Raw genomic sequence first — 14106 nt, 5'->3', positions numbered from 1 at the left:
AATGCCCCGTGAATTATGTTTTTTAGTTTGGCTGGTGGGAATAGGCACCACCTCCAGCCCTGTGTGAGGACGAGGCACTCTTCCCTCTTATGGTTTCAGATGGTCTCCCACTTTGGGTAGTTTCTTTCAGTGCATGGAATGATCAGTGCTCTACTGAATCCTCAAAGGACACCCTCTATAGATTTTCAGGGTTCTCTCTCTTCACAGCTCTCTTTTCTCTGGCGGTCTGTTCTGCAAATTCTATTCATTTTGATCTCCTGGACTAAGGAGTTGCTCCATCTCCTTAGCTCAGGGAGTTCACTGTGTTCCGCTGTGTTTCTCCCTCCACAGCCTGGAGCCGTCTCTTGACAGTAGTGGGGGCAATCATAGGGCTCACCTTGTTCAAGGTTCACTATCTTCATTGCTGGATATTCAGTGTTATGAAAACTGTTGTTTTATATATTTTGTCTGTTTTTGTTTTTGTTTTTTTTCAGTTAAGAGGATAAATTCAGTCCCTGTTACTCCATCTTGGCTGGAAGTATAAATATTCAAAGCAGAGTTTTTGGCTGAGTCTATGGGGAAAGTAAAATGTTCCCAGTATCAAAGACTTTACTACAGCCCTCTTTTCGAGACTCAGGTTTTCCTAAGAACTCTAAGGATTGACTGATGAGTAGACACCTATATAACAAACACAGCTTTTCAAACACAGCATTTACTGAGTCAGGAGCACGTTTCATAAACCACAGTTGGCCATCCTCTCCTATGTAGAGAAATACAATTGCTCCTTGTAATATTTTTCACTGCTTTGTTGGCATTGATCCAGTGTTTTCTCTTGCTAATGCAAAGATGGTTAGAAGGCAGATTTTCAACTCCTGACATTTCTCTTGTACCTCTATATGCTAAATTATGTTTGTCTTGAGAAAGCAAGGAAAAGCAGAATTCCTTTAAATGCTGTTGCATTTTATGAATGTCAGTTGCTGGGAGCTCCTTTTTTTTTTTTTTTTTTTTTGAGATGGAGTTTCACTCTTGTTGTCCAGGCTAGAGTGCAGTGGTGCGATCTCAACTCACTGCAACCCCTGCCTCCTGGGTTCTAGCGATTCTCCTGCCTCAGCCTCCCGAGTAGCTGAGATTACAGGCGCCCACCACCAAGCCCAGCTAATGTTTTGTGCTTTTAGTAGAGACGGGGTTTCACCATGTTGGCCAGACTGGTCTCAAACTCCTGACCGCAAGTGATTCACCCGCCTCAGCCTCCCAGAGTTCTGAGATTATAGGTGTGAACCACTGCGCCTGGCCTGGGAGCTCCTTTCTAAATGGGAGTGTTTCATGACTTGTCAGATAATTTAGAACTTTTACAGAACATAATATTGTAAGGCACTATGACTGTTATTGAGATAATTTTTTTAAATTTTTATCTGTAGGAATTTAGAGTTGGATATTTTCTATCTAATTATTATGCAGATGGCTGGGTGTGGTGGCTCACACCTGTAATCCCAACACTTTGGGAGGCCAAGGCAGGTGGATCACTTGAGGTCAGGAGTTCGTGACCAGCCTGGCCAACATGGTGAAACCCTGTTTCTACAAAAAAATACCACAATTAGCTGGGTGTGGCAGTAGGCGCCTGTAATCCCACCAACTCTGGAGACTGAGGCAGGAGAATCGCTTGAACCTGGGAGGCGCAGGTTGCAGTGAGCCGAGATCACACTACTGCACTCCAACCTGGCAACAGAACGAGACTCCGTCTCCAAATATATACATATAATGCAGATGGCTGGTAACAAATTCCAAGAGATGTTCCAGGATCAGGTAGCTGTTTGGATAAAGCAGCTTTCAAGTAATTTCTTAAGATGTATGATTATTCAAAAACATTCCACATAAGGAGTATCAGCTGAACCATGGCCACAGAGGCAAAGAAGTTTTATGAGAACATAGTTTCAGCTGTAGAACACTCGTAGGTGGATTTATTTATTGGCAAAAGTGAGTCACTGATGGTTGGTAGCTACTGTTAACTCAGGACTCAGCTAGATCTGAGAGTGAACGCCCCCCCACCCCCATCCCACCACACTGCACAGAGAGCATTCTTCTCACCAGTGAGATGTTCGACACCTCTGATCACACCCTACACACATTTCTTCTCTGCCAGACAGCTTTCCCCTACAGCTACGTCCTTCCTTCCACTGAAAACAGAAACACACAGGCAGGAAAAGAGAGCTCTTATTTACAAATACTGATAAAACCACAATGTCTCCTTACATACTTGTTTAGTAAGAAATATGACTTGTGATAAGATTTGATACAGTTGCTGAAGCTCTGCACAGCGACATACATATGGATTTATAAAATTCAGCCTTATGAGCATGTCATTTGAAAAACTGGTGGCTCCCAATGAGTTTTGTAATATCATTACCCGTACTGCATAGAGAATAAGCCGATGGTGACACTTCAATGTGTTGAAAGAAATAATTGTGCTTGGCCGGGCGCGGTGGCTCAAGCCTGTAATCCCAGCACTTTGGGAGGCCGAGACGGGCGGATCACGAGGTCAGGAGATCGAGACCATCCTGGCTAACACGGTGAAACCCCGTCTCTACTAAAAAATACAAAAAACTAGCCGGGCGAAGTGGCGGGCGCCTGTAGTCCCAGCTACTTGGGAGGCTGAGGCAGGAGAATGGCGTGAACCCGGGAGGCGGAGCTTGCAGTGAGCTGAGATCTGGCCACTGCACTCCAGCCTGGGCGACAGAGCATGACTCCGTCTCAAAAAAAAAAAAAAAAAAAAGAAAAAAAAAGAAATAATTGTGCCTTGTTTCTGAGTTTGGGTATCCAGGATGGTCTGAAAAAGGAATAAAGATGTTTCACTTTTGTGAAAAATACTCTAAGCACTCTAAGCAAAATTTTTTTTTTGAGACAGAGTCTTACTCTGTCGCCCAGGCTGGAGTGCAGTGACACGATCTCAGCTCTCTGCAACCTCCGCCTTCTAGGTTCAAGCTATTCTTCTGCCTCAGCCTCCTGAGTAGCTGGGATTATAGGCACGCACCACCACACCCAACTAATTTTTGTATTTTTAGTAGAGACGGGGTTTCACCATGTTGGTCAGGCTGGTCTCAAACTCCTGACCTTGTGATCTGCCCGCCTCAGCCTCCTGAAGTGCTGGGATTACAGGCATGAGCTACCGCGCCCGGCCAGCAAAATTTGATATGTGAAATATGGCACACATTGGGCATTCAGTGGATTGTTGACTAACTCAACAAATGAATGAGTGTGCTGATAACCCTTGTTTCCTAAGAAGTCAAGCAAAAAGCAAAAGTGTGTAATTTGACTAGGGGGAAACACATGAAAATACCTACATTTACTAAGAAATTAAACATCCACAAAGTTAAAAATTTCATTTTCCAGGTATTACTGAATAACACTTAACAATACTTAGTCAACACTAATTACAACCTTCATCAAAGAATGAGTGAGAATTATATGTTAAGAAGAAAATTTCAGGCCGGGCGCGGTGGCTCACGCCTGTAATCCCAGCACTTTTGGGAGGCTGAGGCAGGCGGATCACCTGAGGTTGGAAGTTTGAGACCAGCCTGACCAACATGGAGAAACCCCGTCTCTACTAAAAATACAAAAAACATTAGCCCGGCATGGTGGCACATGGCTGTAATCCCAGCTACTTGGGAGGCTGAGGCAGGGGAATCGCTTGAACCTGGGAGGCAGAGGTTGTGGTGAGCCGAGATCACGCCATCGCACTCCAGCCTGGGCAACAAGAGTGCAACTCTGTCTCAAAAAAAAAAAGAAGAAGAAGAAGAAAATTTCAGCCGGGTATGGTGGCTCATGCCTGTAATCCCAGTACTTTGGGAGGCCAGGGTGGCAGATTGCTTGAACTCAGGAGTTCAGAACCAGTCTGGGCAACATAACTAACTCCATCTGTACAAAAAATACAAAAATTAGCCAGGCTTGGTGACATGTACCTGTGGTCCCAGCTACTTGGGAGGCTGAGGTGGGAGGATCGCTTGAGCCCAGAAGGCAGAGTTTGCAGTGGTTAATGTCATGGACATGCTCAATGACAGGCAGCAAGTGCAGTGGTTAATGTCATGTACTCTGGCATCGTGTGTCTATTCATGGAGGAGGCATATCTGTGACATCCTGAGTTTAAACTCCCTCTTTCCTTTAATTCTGAACATTGTTGTACACATTGATGCTCTTAGTCCATAGTAGTTAATCAGGTGCTTCTGTACATTAGGGGCCAGATAACTTTAATGGGCTGGACTTGGGACAAAGCACCACTTCTAGAGGGATATTTCAGGAGCACACTAGCACTCATGCTGGAAGAGAACCTGTAAGAAAACTAGGTAGGAACTGTCCCTGTGGGTCAAGCGTTTCAGAGGAGACTGCATGCTGCTGTCTGGGTTGTTGTTCAAGCGAGGGCCCCTGAACCTGTTTGGCTTCCTTGGTGAGAATGCAGAGGGGCACACCTTGCCTTCACAAAACAACCACCTGTGCCAGGTGTGGTGATGTGGAAATGCCGAAACTGATACTGGGGAACCTGGGAAGCCTTCAACATGGCTGTGGTCTACCTTGGGCAACCTGCTCCTGCTAGGAAAAGCCTAAATGCATGAAGCAGGACTGTAGGCTTGCTCCAGGTCATTATTCTTGGAGGTGCCCTTGACCGTATCTGTGATTTTAGTAATCAGCCAACATGGACCACCACACCCCTTTTTTTAAAATCAGCAATCTGAAGACAGGCTTGGCAAATTAAAATAGTATTGGCCATCTTGTCTCTTTTGGCGTGTATATAAATATGGTAATAATGAAAAGACAGAAAATGTGGAAAAGCAAGTAGGGCTTATGAGGTGCTCTGTCGTAGAGACCATACACAGCCTCAGCTCCCTTTTCTGCAGAAGTGGGAAGGAGGAGGAGGAAGAGGAGGAGGAGGATAGCAACTCAACTCTTAAGAGCTCACCCTTAGCCGGGCATGGTGGCGTATGCCTGTGGTTCTAGCTACTCAGGAGGCTGGGGCAAGAAGATCACTTGAGCCCAGGAGTTTGAGGTTACAGTGAGCCATGATCATGCCACTGCAGCCCAGCCTGGACAAAAGAGCAAGACCCTGTCTCTAAAAGAAACAATAAAGAACTCACCAAATAGAAAGCACTGGTTTTTTTGTGTGTATTAGCTCATTTAACACTCACAACAACTGATACTGTTATTTATTACTACTTCAATAAATAAGGAAATGGAGGTATAAGTAGATTAAACAATTTGGCTAAACTTGAGTAGTTTATTAGTAGTGGAGTGATCAGATCTATGTAGTCTGGCCCCAGAAACCATATTTTTCTGTCTTCATTCATTCATTCATTCAATTAAAACATCATTGCATTCCTATTAAGGGTCAGGGCCTCTGATGAGTGCTGCATTATCAGTAAAATACTTAACAAATATACCTTCCTGTGGCCTAAAATCCTAAGTCTTAAGGATTTTTTCATTTGTATGTGTGTAGTATGTGTGTGTTTATTTATTTATTACCCTCATCCTTTATGTGATGGTACGTGTTGTGTTTAATTTAAAGGTAATGTGTCTGATGATACTTTGTAAGACACTAAGACATAATATTTCTAAAAGATGTCAGGGACCTTGGAGAGACTGAGCATGCCTGAAATCCCTTGATGTTACTGATTACTCTTTCCCAAAGTAGTATAAAAAGCAATTTGGAGCAGGGCATCGTGGCTTATGCTTCTAATCCCAGCACTTTGGGAGGCTGAGACGCGCAGATCACTTGAGCCCAGGAGTTCAAGACCAGCCTGGACAACATGGTGAAACCCCATCTCTAAAAAAAAAATAAAAAAAAAAATTAGCCAGGTGCAGTGCCTGTAGTCCCAGCAACTTGAGACTCTGAGGTGGGAGGATCACTTGAACCCAGGAGGTATAGGTTGCAGTGAGCTGAGATTGTGCTGCTGCACTCCTGCCTGGGCGGCAGGGCAAGACACTGTCTCAAAAAAAAAAAAAAGAAGCAATTTGGGGCCAATGAGGTGGCTCACTCCTATAATCTCAACACTTTGGGAGGCCCATTAAGAGGATCACCTGAGGGCAGGAGTTCAAGATCAGCATGGGCAACATAGCAAGACCCTGTGCCTACAAAAAATTTTTTAAATAGCCAAGTAAGGCAGTGTGTGCCTGTAATCCTAGCTGCTCAGGAGGCAGAGGTGGGAGGATCACTTGAGGCCAGGAGTTTGAGGCTTCAGTGAGCCATCAGCATGCCACTGCACTCCCACCTGGGTGACAGAGCAAGACCTGCTTCTGAAAAGAAAAACAAATAATACAGGCAGGCATCAAGAAGTCCTGCAATAAATAAACCTATTTGATTTGGTTTAACCTAATATTTTCCAAACTTACTGTATGTGAAATTCTTTTTTAAAACAATACTTATTAATGGACTGCCGACCACACTTTTGAAAATGCTGTTCAATGGCTGGGCGCTGTGGCTCACACCTGTAATCAAATCACTTTGGGAGGCCAAGGCGGGTGGATCATGAGGTTAGGAGATCAAGACCATCCTGGCCAACGTGGCGAAACCCCATCTCTACTAAAAATACAAAAATTAGCCGGGTGTGGTGGCACGTGCCTGTAGTCCCAGCTATTCGGGAGGCTGAGGCAGGAGAATTGCTTGAATCCAGGAGGCAGAGGTTGCAGTGAGCCTAGATGGCGCCACTGCACTCCAGCCTGGGCGACAGAGCAAGACTCCCGTCTCAAATAAATTAATAAATAATAATAAAAGGAGTACATCCAAAGTCCAGGCGTGGTACTTTGGGAGGCTGAGGGCAGGTGGATTGCTTGAGCCCAGGAGTTTGAGACCAGCCTGGGCAATATGGTGAAACCCTGTTCCTACAAACCGTAAAAAAAATTAGCCAGGCATGATGGTGCGCACCTGTAGTCCCAGTTACTCAGGAGCCTGAGGTGGAATGATCACTTGAGCCCAGGAGTTTGAGGCTGCAGAGAACCATGATTGTGCCACTGCATTCCAGCCTGAGCAACAGAGCAAGACCCTGTCTGTCTCAAAAAAAAAAAAAAAAAAGAATACATCTTGTCATCCAGGACTCTACCAAACATAGGGATCTATTCTTTGGAAGATTTTATTGAAATAGGAAAAGATATCTATAAAAACATATTTTACATTATTATTTCTAATAGTAAGAAACTGGAAACTGCCCAAATATACTTCAATAGGAGTTCATTATATAAATTACAAATCATTAATGTGATAGGATATTGTACAGCCATTAACAAGAATAGGCTAACCTTCCTTAACTAACGTGAAACAGTCTAACATTGTTCAATGTTAAAAGAAGGTACAGAACAGTGAATATAGTATTATTGTTTTTAACTTTGTTATTTGCTTATGTATATGAAATGTACTCCTAGGAAGAAATATAAAAATACAGCATAGTATAAATGTTTATTATTTCTGAGAGTGAGATTGGAAAAGCTTTTGCTTTCTAAGTTATACTTTTCCAATTTTTTTAACAGGTAGCTTGGATTAGTTTTAAATCAGAAAAATAAAGAAAAAAATCAGTATATTCATTAAAATTTACCTCTTCAAAGCTGTATCAAGATAATAAAAATGGCTGGGCATGGTAGATGACACCTGTAATTCTGGCATTTTGGGAGGCTGAGGCAGGTGGATCACTTGAGCCTAGGAGTTCGAGACCACCCCGGGCAATATAGTGAGACCCTGTCTCTACAAAAAATTTAAAAACTAGCTGGGTGTGGTAGTACATGCCTGTGGTCCTAGCTACTTGGGATGGTGAGGCAGGAGGACCACTTGAATCCATGAGGTCAAGGCTGCAGTGAACCATGATTGTGCCACTGTATTCCAGCCTGGATAACACAGTGAGAACTTGTCTCAAAAAAAAAAAAAAAGAGAGAGAGAGAGAATAAAAGCATTTTGCTTATCACTTTTCATCCATTACAAAAACACTTGGGCATTTTTCTCACTGGATAAAACTCAGTGAATGTTAAAAATTTCTGATTGCCTTATCTAGAACAGCAAAAGGCTTGCTACTAAAGACAACTTGCAGTTTTTTCCTATTGTAAAGGTAATACTTAGTAATCGTAGAACATTTAGAAAATGCAGAAAAGTACAACAAATCAAAAAGATCCATAATCTCAATATTACAGCATAAATTGTATTATTTTGACATATTTCTTTTGTGCATACATTTTTGTTTGGTTGAGATCAATTGCTTGGTTGAGATCAGTTTTGTTACACTTTTAGCATTTTATATATTTCAGCTACTTTGACCTCTTGTCCACTCTTCATCCTCATGCCATATGTTCTTCTGTTTTAGGAATCAGTATGCAGCCTGGGGAAAGAGTATAGGAAGGCCTTGAAAATTCACATTTTAATTTCATTAAATATAAACTAGCACAGTGAGACTGGGACCAGGTTTCCTTTATGTAGGAATCTGTAGGACCTAGATGTTAGATAAAAGGTTATTGAATGGGTAAATAAAGGAGTGAATGATTAAAGAATCAACAAATAGGCTGGGTTCAGTGGTTCATGCCTGTAATCCAAGAACTTTGGAAGGCTAAGGCAGGTGGATCACTTGAGGCCAGGAGTATGAGACGAGCCTGGCCAACATAGTGTCACCCCGTATCTACTAAAAATACAAAAATTAGCCAGGCGTGGTAGCCTGCACCTGTAGTCCCAGCTACTTGGGAGGTTGAAGTAGGAGAATTGCTTGAACTGGGGAAGCAGAGGTTGCAGTGAGCTGAGATGGTGCCACTGCACTGCAGCCTGGGTGACAGAGCGAGACTTCATTTCAAAAATAAAATAAAATAAAAATAAAATAATAAAGAATCAACAAATAGATGGCAGAATGGAGGCATTTTAGAATGTGAAATCAACAAGACTTAGCCATCTTCCCTGCTTAACATCTTAGCCAGCCCCTGCCAGCTACAGAGGAGGTGCATAATGGAGGAGTGGGGAGTCTGGCCTTAGCTCTGTCCTGGGCATCATACTTATATTTTTAAGACTTTGTTTCATCAATTTTAAAGTGAGAATAATAACAGTTTCTACCTCAGTGGATGAGTTAACATGTATGCAAACTATATAAAAGAGTGTCTGACTCCGTTTTGCTATTTATGTTTTTGCTATTATTACCACTGCTATTGTGTAGCAAGCCCCTTCATAGGATATGCAAGCCCTGGCTTATCACTCTGGGCTCTTTCCACACTCCCACTGTGGTCATACTGAAATAACCCCTCCTTCCCTGATGATGCATCCTTGTCTTTCTCAAGCCTCCATGCCTTTTTGATATACTTGTCCTTCTACTGAACGCCTTCCCATCTCCCTTTATTTTCATTTGGCAAATTTCCACCCATCCTTTTGAATTCAGCTCGAGTCTCTGCCCCTTAAGAAATTCTTTTTTTTTTTTCGTTGTCTACTACCACCATTTCCTACAGGGGGTTAAATTCTTTCCACCTCCAAAACATTCTTTAAATAATTCTTCTAATTGTTTCTATTACGTTGAATTGTTCCTTTATGCATCAGTCACTCCCCGCAATTACACTAACTCGTAAGACCAGGGTTCATCTTTATCTCCCAAACACTGGCACAGAACCTGGCATGCACTATAGGTCCGCAGTAAATATTTGTCAAGTGAGCAAAATAAATGTAGTTTACACTAGTAACTAAATTGATCAAATTTTGCAAAATAGGCTTGTGAAAAGATCAAGCCAAATTAAAAATCAATTCTGAGTAACAACCATAAAATTAGACATTTTCAGCTTTCAATCTTACTCTGTTTTCTCTCCCCAAGGTGGAGCTACTGTTTCTAAATTCAATTTCCAGAGTTGATACTATACTTATAACCTTGAAATTTAATATGCTGAACCTATCAGAATACAATTTTAGCAGTGCATGATCAGATTTTAAAGCACAGGAGTCTCAGCGTATCTGTTATAACCTCTGCTGCCATCCTTGCTCTAAGTGTCTTTTGGAGACATTTAGGAAAATCACTGTAAAGTTAGTTGCAATGATAGGTTGACATACTTCTATGCTGTTAGATTCAAACATTTTTTCTTAGAATTCCAAAGAAATAAGTCATCAACTTTTGATTGCCTCCAGGAGAGAGGGACATTGAGCATATACTACATTAAGGGAATTCAGTTGATCATGAAACCTCATTCTAGCCAAGTCTTCCGGTATAGGTTCCCATCCCAACCATTCAGCCAAACTGCCCTGAATATAGTTGACTTTCCTTCTTTCTTTTTCCTAGAGCTAAAATTACCATGTAGGCAGCACCAAAGAAGGAATGGAAGAAAAATTGGAAAAACGAATTCCCAAAGTCAATAAAGAGCTTCTGAATAATCAAAATGTGACTGTTTCTGAGAAGAGTTCTCCTAAAACTTAGGAAGATATTTTGATGCTTTTGTAGCGTTCTAGCTGCCTGTTTATGGCAAAGAGACTTTTAAAGCACACATTCATGGAAAGACCCATTACTATCCATATTTATAATGCCTTGAGATAAGAGGATTAGTCTCAGCACACTTTAACTGAACAGAACATGAAGCATATTTTTCTGTAACCTGTCCATTACTGTCAGCATCACTTTTATGGTTCTTGTCCTGGAATTATTCCATGTAGTTCAGCAACCAACAATTTTAGTAGTACCAAGAACTAAAATACATTCAGAATATCTGCTAACCTGGCTGAGTTTTAGCATTTGGGATTTCAAAGTGTTTGCATATGTGAAAGTGTGTGTGTGTGTGTGTGTGTGTCTGTGTGTGTGTACACGCATATGAGTATATGTGTTTTAATCCTCAACTCATTTCAAGATTTAGAAATAATTTAAAGGATCAGTAACAGAAATCGAACGTTGTAAGCTGTAAGTTCTGTATTAAGACTTGTGAATGGGCCGGGTGCAGTGGCTTATGCCTGTAGTCCCAGCACTTTGGGAGGCCAAGGCTGGTGGATCACCTGAGGCCAGGAGTTCGAGACCAGCCTGGCCAACATGTTGAAACCTAGAAATACAAAATTTAGCCATCTCTACTAAAAACAATAAATTAGCTGAGCATGGTGATGCATGCCTGTAGTTCCCGCTACTCAGGAGGCTGAAACAGGAGAATCACTTGAACCCAGGTGGCAGAGGTTGCAGTTAGCCAAGATCATACCCCTACACTCCAGCCTGGGCAAACAGAGCGAGATTCTGTCTCAAATAAATAAATAAAATAAAAGACTTGTGAATGTACCTCTTATGATAACTAATCATCAGAAGACTGATATTGATCAAGTAAAGTCACTACACTAAACGTCAGAGCTGGTTTGAAGACTAGCCAGTCCACAAGGAAGAATAAATCTATTACTTTATTTTATTTTATTTTTTGAGATGATGTCTCACTCTGTCACCCAGGCTTGAGTACAGTGGCACAATCTCTGCTCACTGCAACCTCCGCCTCCCAGATTCAAGCAATTCTCCTGCCTCAGCCTCCCGAGCAGCTGGGATTACAGGCGCCACCACCATGCCCAGCTAATTTTTTTGTACTTTTGGTAGGTATGGGGTTTCACCATGTTGGCCAGGCTGGTCTTGAACTCCTGACCTCTGGTGATCCACCCACCTTGGCCTCCCAAAGTGCTGGGATTACAGGCCTGAGCCACTGTGCCCAGCCTATTATTATATTTTAAAGGACTTTTGAAAGTTTTATAATGAATATTTCACCTACCTCTATTTCATGTGGTTTTCCACATATGTTTTTCTGACATTCAAATTATGTTTGTCTTAACCTGTGAGCATTCAGATATACACTGCCTTGTGCGTTTGTGAAAATCAAAGTTTTCATAATAATAGCTCGTTATACTTGTCATCTTTAATCCCACGTCCTCAGGGCCTTTTCATCGTGCTGTGTTCTTTGGCTGTCACCTCCCTGAGAGGGTAAAGGAGAAGATCATTTTCCTCCTTTTCACAGATAAAAAACTGAGGCCCAAAGATGTACAAGGACATAGTCATAAAGCAGAGGACAAGGAAAATGCCCTCCAGCTTGGCACTAGCCAGGGTAAATTTACAAAGGCTGAATTATTTGTTCACTGGTATATTGCCAGCCCAAGTAGACACTCTATTTGTGGAATACATCAAGACAAGCTACTAAAAATCCAGTTGGAAGACCTGTATTTCATAATGGTGTGATTTAATATGAACTATCCTAAAACATTTAAGCCTACTACTGATATTTTTGGTACACCATCGCCTCAGAAATGGGCTACAAGAATTGCATTACAGCTAAATTGTGACTCAGAAAAAGTCATATAAAAATACTATGATAAATGCTTGAAAGGAAAGTGGAGGAGGCAGATGGTCCATTCAGCTGAAAATATCAAATTTTATAAGCTAGGAATTTGAGTACCAGTGAATGAAAACGTTTCATAATATATTTTTTCAGTTTTGTAAAATAAATCAAATTTCTTTGTATGTTTCCTGCTTTTGAAAATGCTTGGTTGGGGCTGGGCACAGTGGCTCATACCTGTAATCCCAGCACTTTGAGAGGCCATGGTGGACGGATCATGAGGTCAAGAGAGCAAGACCATCCTGGCCAACATGGTGAAACCCTGTCTCTACTAAAAATAGAAAAATTAGGTGGTCATGGTGGTGGGCGCCTGTAGTCCCAGCTACTCAGGAGGCTGAGGCAGGAAAATTGCTTGAACCTAGGATGTGGAGGTTGCAGTGAGCCGAGATCCCACCACTGCACTACAGCCTGGCGACAGAGCGAGACTCCGTCTCAAAAAAAAATAAAAGAAGAAAACGCTTGGTTGATTTCCTTAAAGACACAAATCTTGTATTTCAAAAGAAATATGGCAAAGAAACTTACAAAACCAAACTTATCCATACCAACTATTTCTGTCCATCTTTCTACCTATTTATCTGTTCATCTGTCATCTCTCTGTCATCTATTTTTTTCACCCACAGTAGAAGCAGATGTCATTTTCCTTCCTGCAGTGCTTCACATGCTTAAGAGGCCTAAGGAGGAGGTTTGAAGGGCTATCTTTATATTTTTTAAAGAAGAAATTGAGTGAATTGAAGACTTCCGTTTCATAATTAAGTCGGCCTAAGATGAGTGCTATTTTGGGGAACCTTTGCAAGGTCGATTTATTAAGAAATAGACTGAGAGAGCTGGGTTTGGTGACATGCACCTGTAGTCCTGGCTACGCTGTAGCCCAAGGCAGGAGGATTGCTTGAGCCTGCAGGTTGAGGCTGCAGTGAGCTATGATCATGCCACTGCACTCTAGCCTAGGTGACAGCAAGAATCCGTCTCTAAAAAAAAAAGTAAATAAAATAAATAAATAAGGAAGGAAAGGAAAGGAAAGGAAAGGAAAGAAAAAGACATAGAGATATCCATTTCAGGGAAACTTGTTAAATGAGTCACAAATGGTTACAATTTTAAATTTATAAAGAATACATGAGGTTGGGCACGGCGGTTCACACCTGTAATCCCAGCACTTTGGGAGGCGGGCAGATCACTTTAGGCCAGGAGTTCAAGACCAGGCTGTCCAACATGGCGAAACCCTGTCTCTACTAAAAATACGAAAATTAGCCAAGTGTGGTGGTGCACACCTGCAGTCCCAGCTACTTGGGAGGCTGAGGCATGAGAATTGCTTGAGCCGAGATCATGCCACTGCACTCCAGCCTAAGTGACAGAGCGAGACCCTGTCTCAAAACAAACAAACAAAAAAGAGTACAGTTTACTCTTGGTTGAAGTGAAGTCAGTAGTTCATGGGTGTTGGACACCAGCCAGGATTGTTTATATACCCCTTGGAGAGACAATCCATAGTTTGGCTTGATGCATGACATGGGGGAAGTGGGTATCAGAAGTAGGGGATTCCTAACTGTCCAGCTTTAAATCTCAGCTCCATCACCTACGGGCTGGGTGGCTTTAAGCAACAGCCTATTCTGTCTTCCCAAGCTTCAGTCTCCCCACCTGTGAAGCGGGAGGGTGATAACATTACCTTCTCGCAGGACTCATGAATTAATATATATCCAAAGCTCTTGGAACAGATTATAAGCACTTAATAAATGTTTCTTGTTTTTGTAGTTATTGATGATATTATTCTAAAATTCCCAAGAGGACTATGTTATAAAATGTTCTCATCTGCCA

General features: G+C 42.0%; 1 protein-coding gene across 5 annotated transcripts in view; it reads left to right on the top strand.

Moving 5' to 3' along the window:
- Positions 1-14106, top strand: part of FRMD4B (FERM domain containing 4B) — a 360926-nt gene that overhangs the window by 249358 nt on the left and 97462 nt on the right. The gene's annotated exons all lie outside the window — the stretch shown is intronic.

This window comes from Macaca thibetana, chromosome 2 (assembly GCF_024542745.1).
Source record: "Macaca thibetana thibetana isolate TM-01 chromosome 2, ASM2454274v1, whole genome shotgun sequence".
In the NCBI taxonomy this organism is placed as follows: domain Eukaryota; kingdom Metazoa; phylum Chordata; class Mammalia; order Primates; family Cercopithecidae; genus Macaca; species Macaca thibetana.
Note: the sequence above shows the minus strand (reverse complement) of the source record. Positions and strands in the feature narration are given on the sequence as shown.